Source organism: Saccopteryx bilineata, chromosome 3 (genome assembly GCF_036850765.1).
Source record: "Saccopteryx bilineata isolate mSacBil1 chromosome 3, mSacBil1_pri_phased_curated, whole genome shotgun sequence".
Taxonomy (NCBI): domain Eukaryota; kingdom Metazoa; phylum Chordata; class Mammalia; order Chiroptera; family Emballonuridae; genus Saccopteryx; species Saccopteryx bilineata.
The window spans coordinates 283960844-283976917 of NC_089492.1; positions in this window are offsets into that span (position 1 = coordinate 283960844).

The following is a 16074-nucleotide window of genomic DNA, read 5'->3' on the forward strand; positions in this document are numbered from 1 at the left end:
GGAATTTGCTGTTTTAATTTTTGTTTCCTCTTTATCCTTAGGCATGAATACATACAATCTTTCAAAGAATGCTGATATTTTGCAAGAGTTTTATATCAGCAACATTTCCCCATGATACCACATAGTTTTCATGGCCATCACTTTAAAAGTCTGTCGGTCTATATAAACTTTCATTGAGATGATTAATCGTGATTGACTTCCATGTTGTCAGGCAGTTGGGTTGCCTCCGTATGTTGCTGTTGATCAATAAGGCTGCAGTGAGAGACTTTCTGCGGTGAGATCCCTACCCAGGCAAGCCAAAGCTGCATCACCTATGATTTTTTAATGGGGTGCCACAGGTATTTGACTGGGCTGATGCTTGACTGTGTGTGATTTCCCTACGTGCTGTAGGAAGCTTGGCATCTCTGTCCTGTTCGTTAGATACCAATTATGTCCCTCAGTTATCATGACAACCCAAAGCCCCCAGTGATCTAAGAAGCCGGAGTTGTGTGACCTCTGAAGGTTTGCCCATCAGTCTCTGTCTTGATTTCTCAGACTCTGGTCAGAGTTCCTCAGAGGAAATATCAACAGAAGAGGTGGCAAGACTCGACCACACACGTAGCACCAGCCACAATCGCCACCCGAGCGGGAGCCTGCATCCTCATTTCCCCACTTCTCTTCCTAGGACTGAGTTTTTCTTCCTGCCACTCGAGTCTACCAGCCATTGCTTGTTGAAAGGACCCCTCTGCCTTTCACCTTTCCTTAATTTTACCTCCACTAACCCCTCCCTCCAGCATCTTCTCTTAGGCAGGTCACTTTCCAGCCAGGATCCACCCAAGAGACACAACACAGCCTATGAGTGAAGATCGCAAACCCAAATCTAGAGCACTGTGGTCCGAATCCTGACGGTGTCATTCTCCAGCTGTGTCACCCAGGTCGGCAGGGTATCGCAGGCCCGGAGAGGAGCACTTCCTCATCTGTGGGATGGAATGATGACATTAACAAAACCACCTCGCAGGAATTCAGTGAAAGGACCTGCTCAAAAGTTACCAAAAATACTTCATGGTGGAAATGGGATTTAAACCCAAGCCAATCACAAGCCCAAAAATAATCAGTATCTTTCCACCAGACTAGCCCACTTCGCCCTCAATAACATCTGGAAATCTTTATTGTGCTAAACTGTCTAACCATTTAAGCCATTTGGAAGAAGAAAGGGCAAGACTGGAAACAGGACAAGCTTGGGAGATGTGTTCACAGTATCAATAAGGACTACTGACAGTCTTTGCTCTCCAGATCCTAACACAATAACCTAGAAATGTTACATCGCATAACACAGGAAGTACAAGTTAGTTTTGTTTGCTTTTTTTTTTTTTTTTTGCTTTAAATAAAAGAGAGTGCTGTCATGCACTCTGTTCTTTTTGAGAGCTGTAGTGTATATACGTCAAAGGCTTTTTAATAATCAAGCTTGTTATAGTTCATCCTGTTCTTGCCGTTCCCTTATAATTGCAGCCTTTGGGCTCACATTTATACAAAGCTTACCATGAATTTGCACAGGTGAAGTTATCGAAAAAGATTTTAAACCACTCAGATTAGATATAAACACCATAACTGAATTTAATGAGCTGAAGAAAAAGAGAAATCAGGTTTTTGTCCTGTATAAAGAATAGGCTAGAAAGAGTAAGTATTCACACACACACACACACACACACACACACACACACACCAAATCCAAGGATTCTACTTACTGTGCAGACCCCATTACCCCCACTATCACACAACAGGATAGAAAATCAATTGTCATTCTCTAGTTACCTGGTACAGCATGGAAATTCTGGCTGACACTGATGCTTATTGAGCACATAACAGACAGATACACTGCACTTGAGGAGTCTTTACCCCCAGAAAGAGCATATTTATCCACTTCCCATTTCTTCTTAAAGAATGTTGACCCCAGAACAAACCATTCCCGGTGTGCATCTCATAATTATAAATGCTTTCGGAATTTCCATTTGGAAGGCAGCCCTTGGAACAAACTGGCTTCTCTGGAGAATCTCAAGTGTCTACGTCCTCCAGTGCTTCATTTTCCTCTTGAAGAACACCCAGCTCTCTGGTGATCGGGCCCAGGAGAGACTGACTCCTCCCTCTAAAGCTCAGAAGTGGGCACGTGACCTATACCCGGCCAATCAGGACAGCCCAGCCCCAGAGGCTCAGTAATTGTTCAGACATGGACCCCTTAATCTGAGTCAGGTCAGCAAGCCTTCATTCTGGGTTTCCTTGGAAGGCCTCTGTCTGCAGAGGTTGCCGTCAATGAGGATGTCACTGTGAGGGGTGTTCACCATGGAGAACCTGTCGGAAGGCGAAGCACGTGTGGAGCAGGACAGAGCAGAAGAGAAACCAAGTCCTAAGAGGCTGGTGATTCCCGAAAACCTGAACAGTCTCATGAGAGACCTCTGCTTTGAACCAGTAACTCTTTTGTCTGCTTAACCCAGTTTGGGTTATGCTTACATTGAATAGGACCCAGAGTAATGCACTCCAATCCACTGGGGTGCTTCTAGAGGACCCCGAGACAAGGCAAGATCTAGTCATGCTCCTCTTGCCAGCAGCTGCGGGCCCGCCACTCAAAACCCTGAGCTACATTCAAATCGGCCAGGGCAGCCACCCCACCAAGTCCTCACACTGTCACTTGAAGATTTAGGAGCAACTGGCATTCCCCAAGACACCATGCCACTGAATGAATAAATGGGCCCGACAGTCCTCACCATTTGGCCACTGAACCAACCTTTAACTTAAGCAAGTGGGTTCCCTTGATCTTAGCCACAGGCTGCGAAGCAAGAAGCGGGGGTTCAGATAAGAGGAGAACTGTCAGTTCTAACCAACTGTGCACTGGGATCTTTGTTTGCTGATATACTTTGCCCTTTTGTCCAAAACAGATGCATGGAGAAACGCAATCGAATTTTATGAAAACAGCAGCCCACCATCATCAGGAGAGGTGGTTCCAGTTACAGCAACATGGTGGGAACACTGCAGTTATAAACTGTTTGGGGGGGGTGTGGCATTTTCAAACATCTAATATAGATTTAAAATCATGTTAAATAAAGCAAATCATTTCTAAACACTACACTCGCAAGTAGGAATTAAGTTTCTATCGGCCTTATGTGAGTCAGTACTAATTAATTCTATTTACAAGAAAGAGCTTTTGAAAGTTTAAGTGCCACATATGCACAGATTATCGTGACTATCGAATTATAGCAGTTATTGTTGGGGCTACAATGTCACCCAGAAGGCCTAAGATCACCCGGTCTACATCTGGAGACTAACAAGCTCTCTGTCTGACTTTTGTCTCGCTTGTCAGTATATTTTGCCTAGAAACAAATATCACCACATCGATGGTACTAATTTACCCACTATGTGGTGGGCCACAAGCTATCAAAACAAACTTCACACTGCAGACAGGCACCACAACATCTGGCAAGAAAGGCCAGGCGCCTCACCAGCTCAGACACATCGAAGAGCTCTTAATTTTTTGCTGAATTCATTAACCAGACAACATCTGCCCAGCTGCGCCAAAGCCCAATCCCTCCTCTCCCCTCCACTGTGGGTTCAACATCTCACGGGCACATTTTACACACATCTGTCTTGGAACGAGATGTTGTGGATGTGTGTGTTGGTGTGCGTGTGCGCACAGGTTGAAGGACGGAGAAGGAAGGGGGAGCCCTGTTGCCTCAAATTCCCCCACAAGTGAAATTTTATTCCTATGAGAATATCCTGGGTGAAGTGATCAAAACGGGGCTCACCTGTTGAAATGAGTCTTCTCAGAGACCCTCGGGGGAAACTCTCCTACGAGGCATTAATCCATGTGATGAGCCGAGCCCCTCCCAATTCCATGTACAATCTAAACACAGCCCGGTTTGCTGTTTTTTAAAAAAAAATCTTGCACATAGAAATGTCAATATGGGCTTTCAGCAAGCTCATTCCGTGTTGTTTGGAGGATTTTTTTTATTGGTATTTGTTTTTGAGTGGTTTGCTAATTGGTCAAAACCAACTGACAGGTAGGAAAACACACACGATCTAAATGATTTAGGAAAAAGAGATAGAAACATCTGTTGGGGAAATGTACATCAGAACGTGTGACAGCTTGATTCAGGCTGGATCAAGGGAGGGATAGAGGTGGTTGGAAAGAAGGTGGGGGCGGGGAGAGGCAAGATAGGAACGTTTCCCAAGAAAAAGGCTTTCTGTTTCAGGTTTTTCCATTTGTTTGTTTCTTCCTCTAGAGTCTCATCTATTTCCTTGCCTCAAGTGTAATTCTCCTCTCTACCACACACAATGCCGTGCAGGAAATTAACCAAAGCTGAGTGGCACGCCTATTTGGACAGACGTTCCTCGGCAAGTGGACACCACAGCCCACAAGTGACCACGTTCCTCTAAGGAGCAGCCACCCAGTCTCAGTATCCCCACCCCAGACTCATTCTGGTACATTTCCACTCACAGGGTTTCCTGCCATTGGGATTAGTTATTTGTTCATTCCTGCTAAATCCCAGGCATTGCACCTGGCACCAGACAGAACCTGGGAAGTCACAACTGTCCCAGGTAGAGGCAGCTATGGGGAAGTACCTGACTCACCTTCTCTGGATGCCCCTGGACCATAGGTCAGTTGAGCTCATTGGCCAGTGAACAAATGAAAACATGGAGGTTCTAGAGAACATTCTATTGCAGCCTGCACGGCTTCCCTCCGTCCCTCGTCTAGGTGAGGTCATTCCTCCACTATTTATGGAGCATCTACTATGTGCCAAGCATCTTCCTACAGTAGTGAACAAACCAGAAACAAACAGCTTGACCTCCTGGAGTTTACACTGCCCTCGTGGAGTTTACATTCTACAGGGAGTGACAGATACATAAGTCAAGTATAAAACAAGTGTAGGTTTGCCAGTGATCAGTGCTAACTTAAATTCTCTGCGCCTCAGTTTCCTCATCTGGCAAACGGGGATAGGAAGGTGACCACAGGAATGTTGCCAGAGTCTAACGAGTTAATTCACAGAAAGCGTTTGTCAGTGCCAGGCAGACATGCTCAGTGAACGTCAGCCGTTCTTACTGTGACCATTATCCCGGCCGCTCACCGGCATTCAGGTGTCCAGAGCGTAGCAACAACATGTGGCTTCCGCGAAGTGCTGGCGACAGTGCTTGGCACCCATGCACCCAGGCACAACAGCTCTGGGTGGAAATAAATCACGCTTTGCTTATGCTCGACAAGTGGGAGCAGAATACCAATGGTTGTCTCCCACGCAGGAAAAATTCCACACGGCATGTATGAACGCTTTGTCAAGTTGGAGGAGGGGAGGAAGGCTTAGGACACAATGGAAGATTTTAGTCAAGAGAGTAAGAATTGCATTTAACCTAACAGAGAGCCTCTGAGGCGTCAGAGTGTAATGGACTATATACCCTGTGGTCAGATGAGCCTGGGTAAATCTTAGTCTACCATGTACTTGGTAAAGTGACTTGGGCAAGTCATCTTCTCCCCAAGCCTGTAAAAATAAGCTCAGAGAACACAGAGGTTTATGGCGAGAACAAACGCATGTCACTGGAATATAGTAAGTGCTCAGTTAATGTAGGTTGCCCTCCCTCACCCACCCACCCACCCACCCAGCCCCGCTGCCTTTTTTAAGAAGGAGAAGTCCGTTTCTATATTGGCATTGCAAACCTGTACCAGGTACTTCATGAATCCAGGCTTGAATCAGAAGGCAAATGTTTACAGGCATGTATCCATGGCTATTGCGTCTTTTGTAAAGAAATAAATGAAACGAAGGAGTAAAGACACAAAAAGCGGGTGGAAACATGTCAGGGACAGCCTCTGCCTCAAATTGGCCAGATGTGCTCACAAGAAACTAAAAGAGATGTGATCTATTTTTGCGAACATACACCTATTACCGAGACGAGCAGGGAAGACACGTGCTCTGCTTGCCTTCCGCCAGACGGACAGGAAACAGACCAAGAACCATTGCCAACTAATCTCAAAAAAGACATTTTTTTAAAGAACCTGTAAGAGACGAGCTTGATTAAGATAAACTAGTTCCAAAACTCTGCCAAAGCAGGAAAAGCATGTTTATTCATGGGAATGGCCCTAGAATTCACCTCGAAAATAAAATCCCCAATGCGCACACAGAGATTACGGCACTTATTTTTTCGTGCAATTGGAGCGACACCAGGGGACACCCCAGCATCTCTTTTCTTTCTAGATCTTCAAGAAAAACGGCAGGTTTCTTTGAGGTCTGCATGACATGGCGACTCTGAACAGCTAGTGGGAAATAAAGACCATCGACACGAGGATGAGGGTCTAAGAGAAGCAGAACCACAAAAAAAGTCTGTTTGGGAACAGCTAGTGGAAGCCTGACCCAAAAAAAAAAAAGGAAATTTGGACAGTGTCCCCCGAGGGAGCATCTCTGAGATGCTCAAGAGCTCCCAGGGGTCAGGCACAACCTCATCAACGTGCAAAGTTATGCAACTCGGGGACATTACCTCAGTCAGCTGGTCCTCCATGTCCTCGCCTGTGACAGAGATGTAATATTTCACCTGAGGGACTTTCCTAGGGTCACGTGCATGGAAGTGCTTTGTGAGCAGCGGGGCCCTGGGCTCACGTGAGCACGCACTGGACCTCACATACGCACACGGGCGGAGGGGCTTCCCTGCATCTTCCCTAAAGCACGTGAAACGTGTGCGCAATGTTTAATCAATACCGCAGCAGTTCATCGCGGGGCCCCAAACTGCCCTTTTTATTTAACACCAGGCTTTGGCACTGCTTCCCGCCTCGGGAGAGGAGAGACGTGCACGGCCCAGCCCGAAATGTGCGGAACTGAGAGATGCTCTCATTAGTTTGCCTGGAAACAGCTAGCCAAGCAACGGGGCTGAGAACGATCCTGCTCTTAAAGAGACACTGAACGTGCGGGTTTGAGTGCATGTGGCCCTTGCATTCCAGGCCTCTGAGGTCCAGGGTTTCGGGTCACGTGGCGGTGCCTCCTAGGGAGGAGGCCCTGAGTCCCAGCGTGGTGGACAGATCACGGAACACTGGGATGGGCCGGGGCGTGACGGCTCACTGTGTCCTGCCGCCGCTGTGGGAGCCCGGGTTAAGTACGTCAGCTCTATGAACCCGATTTCTCTCCTCTGTAACCTTCCGCCATGAATCCCACCTGCCTCCCAGGTTTACAGATGTAACCCACTTTGCCTCATTCAATAACTCAGGATAATAGGGAACCGCTAAAGAATTTTGCCAGCCATGTGTTGGCCTTCAGAGGGTATGCAGGTCTCCAGCTCCCAGGTACCTTCACAAAGCTCTTCCTGATCCATGGGGCCCCCGTGGGGGCATTCCTGTCCACTCGGGCTCCTCCTCTAAGCCAGAAAATGAACAAAGCAGAGAGAAAAGTCTAGCAACCTAAAAACACATTTTTCTCTGTGAGCACACACATACGGGGCCAGCAGTAGGAAAATATGATTATCATAATACGTTTTCTCGGAGATTGGTTTTTATATCTCCAACTGTGCTAAAATGTGAATTCTGTCCAAATCAAGAAATAACTTGAATAGTGTTAAAAACAAGGGGGGGGGGGATAGAGATTATAGCAAAATCAATATTAACAAGAGTGAAATCGTGGGGCTAGAGGCAATAAAAACCCTTCTCAAGCTGAGGGAAGATATCTCATCGTAAAATTAAAATAAATTACATTAGTCTTATCACTTGGTAAATTGTCCAAATTATTAGCATTACTGAGGCTACATTTTCTTTCAACCAAAGAATGCGTCTCGGCCTGGGATTCAGGGCCAATCAGATCGGGGCAGCGCCAGTCCGTCGACGTTATCTTACGAACATGGTGGGAGCTCATTTTAAACATGGCTCCACTGTCTCAGACTTTTCTGCAAGACATCATTTTTATTTAGATGTTGCATCCCAGACATTCCAACAAGGATATTTGTATGGGCATTGATATTTGAATTTCACATCATTTTCATGAATTATAAAATATTCTTCTTTTGACTCCCCCCCCAACTATTTAAAAATGTAAAAACCATTCTCAGCTTGAAGGCTGAAGGAAACGGGGTTGTGAGCCGGATTTGAAGCCCCGGCCAGAGTTCACTGCCTCTCACTCTGTCTTCTGACGTGGTCTCTGCTCCGGCCCTGGCAGAAGCATCAGGAGCTAATCATCCCGGCATTCTCTCCTTCTTAACCCTGGGTCCTGGGGCGGCTCAGTGTCCTCCTTCCTCTCTGACATTCTGGAGGGGGATTCTCTCTTATCTGACTGAGAATAATGTCACTTCCATGTTCTTGCTCAAGTGCCCTAGCGCAGGTAACTGAGACTTCTGAGAAAGACTCTGTTCCTGGCTGACTCAGTTGGCCAGGAAATCCCAGATTACGCTGAATAAAATTGTAGCAGACATAGCCACATGCCACCAAGCCTTTCTCTGGTGTAAAATGCCAGTGGTTCATTTTGGTGTGGTGAAAAGGACATCAATGGTAGGCTGGCAGGGGTGTGGAGTTGTCATGAGTCCATGACATGACGTGGGAAAATTACAAAGCAAGCATGCAATACTTCTCAAAGCAGAGCGCCCTGGGGCTACGGGTTGCAGAGGCCCAGAATGCACTCTTCCCGAGGACCTGCGGGGGTGGGAGGTGGGGGCTGGGAGAGCCGCGCTGACTGCCTTTGTTGGGCTACAGATGTCACGTTCAGACCAGAATTCCCTGGGCCAACCCCAGGTTGGCAAAGGGCCCTGAAAACCCCAGAGCTACCATCATCATGATCTGGAAGCTTCCGGCACATCTGTGGCCTGGTCAAGTCAGAGTCTTGCCTGTCTGGAGAGGACCCTTTCGAGAGCGGGAGGCCTGCGGCCAGGGCTGGTCCCGGCACGCGCGCACTGTGGGAGAGCCTCCGTCTCAACCGGGACAACACGGGTCAGCAGAGCTTCCACTTGATTGTGGGGCCACAGAAATATGGTAAGGACAGGGACGTGGTGCCAGCGGTTCAGGAAAACGAAGATGTGTATTTTGGTGAAAAGTGAAGACTCAGGGATGGGGGGCGGGTGGTGAGCAGGTGAATGTAGCCACCATCTCTAAATCTCTGAAGAGCTGTCATGGGGAAAGGGAGTTAGGAAGCAGACCTCGTGGCAACGGAGAGGCGCCCTAGGGCAGGGAAGCTGACCTCAGCCAGACTCCGAGTCCTCTTTTTATAACAGACATTGGACTTCCCCTTTCACTTCCCCCGTCTAATTGCAAAGGAGAAACAAAGTGAAAGGAATGCATATGGTAAAAAATAACCTGTATTTTAAAAAGTAAGTTCTCAGGCGGGACAACTCTAAGATCACTCACTTCATTTGGAGTCAGGGGGAGAAGCAGTTGAATATTGTTGACACTGTTTTCACATTCGGCACTCTGGAATGAGAAGTCAGTTTGTTGGTGGCATGTGTAAAGATTCACCCCGACAGCTACCAGGGGCACACTGGTTCGAGGTGGCTGTTTGCAGGACTCACACACCGTGAGGCGTGTGTACCTTCCAGGGATATTTTCAAAGTGGGGAATACTGCCTAGTAAAATTCCAAATAAAACACGCCATGGTCTTTCCTCTAATTGCATGGAATTGTATTCCTTGCAAATTCAGTGTAAATTCAACCGTGCAAAAAAAAAAAAAATTACAATCAGACCTATAAATCTTTATTTTTTTTTTTTACCACCGTAAACATTTGACATCAGATGGTTCACAAGATGTGCGAGAGATGGGAAAATCCATTCTTTCATTCAAAAAGTACTTGCAGACCGATCTGAGCCAGGTCCTATTCTAGACGCCAGGGATATATATATGGAAACAGCACAGAGGTCTCTGCCCTCCAGAGGCATGCTGACCGGTAAGATAAACAATACACACAGAAGAAAGACAATTAGAAAAGATACTTGAAGATAAGAAGAAGTGGTGAAAGAAGTAAGACTGATGGGAGGGAGCGAGGTGAGGAGGACTTCTGTTAGACAGAGGGGACAGGGAGGGTTCTCATCAGGGGTCAGACCGGAATGATGCCCAGGAAGTGGCCAGGCGGAGACTGGCGGAGGACCCTAGCAGAGGCGTTGACCACTGGCAGAGATGTGAGCGAGGCATCGAGGGGGAGTGCGAGGACCCGGTGCTGGAGCACGATGAGCCAGAGAGAGGATGCAGGATAGAGCCGGAGGGAGGGCGGCCACCAGACCCAGGAGGGGCTCCCAGGTCGCGGGCAGGAACTTGAAGTTTCCCAACTCAAGCTTTCTCCTGTGTTGTCAATCCCACCCTGGGACACCGAGAGCACATGTCACACCCTCCCGACAGTGACAGAGTGAGACAGACCTTCTTGCCTCTCAGCTGGAGTTTCAATGACAAAGAAGGGAGGTAGAATGGCAGGGCAGAGGTCAGTGGGGGAGCAGGGGACGAGACGGTCACATGGAGGGGTGGGGGGAGGAGATTAGGAAAGGAGGTGAGGTTGGAGGGAAAGGGGGAGCATGGCTGAAGGCTGGACCGCCACCAGGACGTTCCGGCCCGTGGTGAAGGGATATGTTCTTAAGAGTGGTCCTGTCTAGCCTGACCAGGCGGTGGCGCAGTGGACAGAGCGTCGGACTGGGACTTGGAGGACCCAGGTTTGAGACCCCGAGGTCGCCGGCTTGAGTGCGGGCGCATCTGGTTCGAGCAAGTTGAGCCCAAGGTCGCTGGCTTGAGCAAGGGGTCACTCACTCTGCTGTAGCCCCCCGGTCAAGGCACATATGAGAAATCAATCAATGAACAGCTAAGGTGCCACAATGAAGAATTGATGCTTCTCATCTCTCTCTCTCTGTCTGTCCCTATCTGTCCCTCTGTCTCTCTGTCTCTGCCACAAAAAAAAAAAAAGAGAGAGAGAGAGAGAGAGAAGTGGTCCTGCCTAGCCTGATGTTTCTCCTCTGGGCATGTAGTGTCTCCCCTGACCTGAGGAGCAGGGTCTTTTCGGTGAGGCTGCCAGGCTCTCTCTGATAATTATGGCCTTCAGCACGTCTGCTGTCTACCCCCTAAATGCATGTCTGTCAGCCGGGAGTCAAAGCACACCTTTCAAAGCATCGGGAACACACGTAACAAATACTGCCTGACAATGCCACAGGAGTCCACCCTGCTCCTAAAAGGGCAGGACAAAGCCTGAAATGCCAGCTTCAGGCCGAGGCGGAGGGCAGGCTGCATGCGGAGAGGCCGCTCTTGACTACAAAGGGTGGCGAGACTTGGGAACGATAGCTGAGCCAGCGAGGGCCGCCTCCCACGGTGGACGCCTCCCACCCTGCATTCCTCCATCCCTGAGCCTTTACCCCAAACACCACTCCGACAGTAACTGAAAGCCCTGTGTCGGGAAGTCAGCACTCTCGTATTCGAAGGTGGCACCAGCCCTTGTTCCTGGAAAACAGTAGAAGTCCAGAAGATGGCACCTCATTTGCATCACAACAAAAATAAGCCCAGAACACAGCAAGCGGCTCCTCCGTGGCAAGTCACAGGTGATTTTTGTAAGGAGCGTGGATGGTGTTTATTTGAACTGGTGTGCATCTATGTTTATGTATAATATCGGGAAGAAATATGGCTAGCTCTGCAAGCTAGATGAGTGTAAAAATAATTTCTTTATAGTCGTATTTTAAAAATCATTATTCAGGTGATAATATAGACAATCCTGACAAGGAAGGCGTCACCAACAAAGCCATTCAAGTGTTTCTGTGGGGCGGGGGGGGGGAGGGAGTCGACTAGCTTTTTGAGGAATTTTGTTGTTTTGTTTTTTGTTATTGCATTTATAGGGGTGAGATTGGTTAATAAAATTATATGAGTTTTAGGTGCACAGTTCTACAATACATCAGCTGTATACTGCGTTGTGTGCCCACCACCCCGAGTCAAGTCTCCCTCCATCACCACCCACCCCCCTTCCCCTCCCCATCCTCCTTTCCCTTGGCAGTCCCCACGCTGCTGTGTCTATAACATTTTTCTTTGCTTAATCCCTTCACCGTTTTCACCCAGCCCCTGAACCCCCAACCCCGACAGCTGTCAGTCTGTTCTCTGTTCAGATGTTTCTTGAACCTCTGAGATTTGTCTGCAATCATCCTGTGCTACATGTTGGGTCAAAAGTATATAGGGGGGCCCTGGCCGGTTGGCTCAGTGGTAGAGCGTTGGCCTGGCGTGCAGAAGTCCCGGGTTTGATTCCCGGCCAGGACACACAGGAGAGGCGCCCATCTGCTTCTCCACCCCTCCCCCTCTCCTTCCTCTCTGTCTCGCTCTTCCCTTTCTCAGCCGAGGCTCCATTGGAGCAAAGATGGCCCAGGCGCTGGGGATGGCTCCTTGGCCTCTGCCCCAGGCGCTAGAGTGGCTCTGGTCGCAACAGAGCGACGCCCCGGAGGGGCAGAGCATTGCCCCCTGGTGGGTGGAGCGTCGCCCCTGGTGGGCATGCCGGGTGGATCCCGGTCGGGCACATGCGGGAGTCTGTCTGACTGTCTCTCCCCATTTCCAGCTTCAGAAAAATACCAAAAAATAGAAAAATTAAAAAAATTTTTTTAAAAAGTACATAGGGGGTAAGGGGTGTTTCTGGTTATTAGGGAAACTGCTCCCTCACCTCGGCATGGACACGTGGGGCACCAGTGTTCACACACACGCCCCCTCCTGTACGGGTGTAGAGTCCCCTTCCGGTCTGACCCCAGAGCACTCTGTGCCTCCTCTCCTGATGAGCCTGTGCACGGTGGGCGGTGCAGTCCTCCAGGACAGAAAACATATCCTTGGTGCACCCACGCCCTAGCCCATAGTGAATGGACGGTAACGCCCACTGAATGAACATCTCCATCAGTATGGAGAGTAATCAAGAGCAGACTGCCTGTGATGGGCTCTTAATTGGCTGTGTGACCTTGAGCAAGTGTGTGACTTGAACTCTCTCTGCCTCAAACTTCTTCATCTAAGTTAGGTAATACCTATAATAATACACTTAGCATGTGCTATGCACATTTAGGTGTTCAATGAGTGGACTTAGGAATTGAAATAGCACCTACTTCAAAGGGTGGCTGTTAAAATTAAATGTGCTAATACAAGGAAGGCACTTAGAATAGTGCCTGGCTACATCAGCAGCACCAGGCCCTCATCCTCCTCATCCACATCTTCACCCTCAACCAAAAGGGAGCAAAACTTTAAAGCAATAAGGTCATCACCCATCTGGTTATATGTCTATGTAGTTATCTCTTCATTTGCCTGTCCCACTAAACTTTTGTTTCCTAAGACTGAACCCCCTTTTCCGAACCATAATCTGGTACTCTGGTTCAACACACATTAGCGACTTACTGAGTTCTCGGTTGATATTTGAATGAATGAACAAGTGAACCCCACCCAAAATTCTGTGTAAAGTCCACTGTTACTATAATGGCACTAGCAGGCTTGCTATGTCAGCCCTGGTCTCCCTTCCATAAAACATGTTAGCACTCTAGGAAGACGTTCCTTACACTGGGAGATCAGAAGGATGGCGAGAAGTTGTGCGGCGGCTCAGGGTACTAGTGCACGGGGAAATTGCTCACCCCTGGGGAGAACTCACTGGAAGTTATTTTCATCCTCAGAAGCGTTTAGGCACAAGAGGCTCCTGCATGACCATCTTAAATTTCGGGTTAGCAAATGAACATTAAACACAGGAACTGGGAGAAGCACAAGCCTTGATCTTTTTTACAGAAGAAGATACAGGCCCCATCTCCTACTACCTCTGGCCGAACTACAAGTCTAACGTGACATTCAAATTTAAAGTCAAAGAAATGCACCAGCCAAGTGACACATGGAAACAAAACAATATACACCTCTCATACTACAGGTGAGGCAACTGAGGGCCAGGATAGTAACTGGGCCGAAGGCACACGGGTCACTGTCCGTAGAGTCAGGATTCAAACCCCAGATGCCGGACTTGTGGCCCAGCCTCTTTCCTTTACCTCCTGATGGTTTACCATTAAAACCATTATCCCAAGGACTTGTGTAAGCCTGCCGATCTGCATTAGCTAGTAGAACACATGTTTTACTCGCCTCTGACAAACGGATACCGATACTTGCACACGGATGAGCAAGAATCAACATCATCTCCACGCTGCTACAGAGCTGGAAACTAAGGGGATAGAACCGTGGCTCATACATCCACAGAAAGGTGAGTGGAGACTCCGTCAGACAGTGGGGCACTAGCTCTTCATGCCAAATGTCAGACCTGGATCCCATTCCCTTCTTTTCCATGCCACCTGACAGTTAGGGGTCAGCCTCACCTTGCGGCCCACATCTCTTTCTGCCCAGGGGTGTGTGCATGATTGCTTGAAAATGGATATTTCAAATGCACCAGAGGGAGCTTTCCATCCACAGTGAATCTATTTATATAAATAAAGAATCCTTTCATACAGCCCTGTGATTGCAGAGTTAGGATAATAAGAATAGCAGCTAATTATTTTTTTGGAGCACAAGCTATGTCCCAGGGATTGTGCTAAGAGCGTCTCCTGTGTTATCTCATTTACAGCAGGCAACCACTTGTGAGGAAGGTACCAGTGACATTCCCATCTTATAGAGGAGGACACTAAGGTGTTAGGGCAGACAGATGCCAAGACGGCTCCTAATAAACCCCAACTCCTGGTGTTCACATCCTGTGCCCCCTTGAGTTTGGAAAGGACCTGAGATTTGCTCTAATCAATAGATTACAACATAGGTGATAAGCTGTCACTTCCAAGATATAATTGGAGACTCCCATCTTGCTAGGAGATTCTTTTTATTGACCCTCCTTGCCGGCTTAGATGAGGTCAACCATCATACTGAGAGATCTACATCTCAAGGACCTAAGGCTGACTTCCACCTAACAGCCAGCAAGGAGCTGACGCCCTCGATCTGAAATCCTGCCAACAACCGAGTGAGCTTGACAGCATATCCTTCCGCAGACAAGCCTCAGATGAGACTGCAGCCCTGACGACCTCTTGAGCTGCAGCCTGTGAGGGACCCTGAGCAGAGGGCCCAGCTGAACGGTGCCCTGACTCCTGACCACAGAAACCGGGAGATGAAACATGTGCTGTGTGACATTGTGGTGATATTTCATGCAGCAATAAAGAGCTAACACGGGCATGGACGAGTTAAGTGATTTTAAGTATCGCTTTGCCAGCCCAACATCACTTAACTGACAGGTGGCTTAATTAGGCTTGAACACGGGCAGTTTATCTTCTAAACCTGACATGGGATAATCATGGAGTTCAAATCTCTGAGCTCCTTTCCAGACTGACTGATGGATATATGCAGTCTCTTCTTGAAGATTTCTTCTAGTGTAGTGGTCGGCAAACTCATTAGTCAACAGAGCCAAATATCAACAGTACCACGACTTAAATTTCTTTTGAGGGCCAAATTTTTTTTAACTTAAACCAGGGGTAGTCAACCTTTTTATACCTACCACCCACTTTTGTATCTCTGTTAGTAGTAAAATTTTCTAACTGCCCACCAGTTCCACAGTAATGGTGATTTATAAAGTAAGGAAGTAACTTTATAAAATTTATAAAGCAGAGTTACAGCAAGTTAAAGCATATAATAATAATTACTTACCAAGTACTCTATGTCAGATTTTCGCTAAGTCTGGCAGAATAAATCTTTATAAAACAACTTACTATAGTTAAATCTATCTTTTTATTTATACTTCGGTTGCTCCACTACCACCCACCATGAAAGCTGGAATGCCCACTAGTGAGCGGTAGGGACCAGGTTGACTGACTACCACTCACTTAAACTATATAGGTAGGTACATTCCTTATCGAGGTAGCGCCCACACGTGGTATTTTGTGGAAGAGCCACACTCAAGGGGTCAAAGAGCCGCATGTGGCTCGTGAACTGCGGTTTGCCGACCAGGGCTCCAGTGGAAATTCTACCACTGCCCTTGTTTGCTCCTCTGGGGTCCATGGCACCACAAACCCACCCAATGGAGCAGTGTGGCTCAGCAGCGACACTCAGAACTTTAACTCAGAAAATCTGACTCTGAAAACCCCCACCGTCCTTCTTCCTAGCTCTGCCTGAAGCTCAACACATCGACGTCATGTCTCTGAACCTTACCTTGCTCTCTCTCCGGCACCCT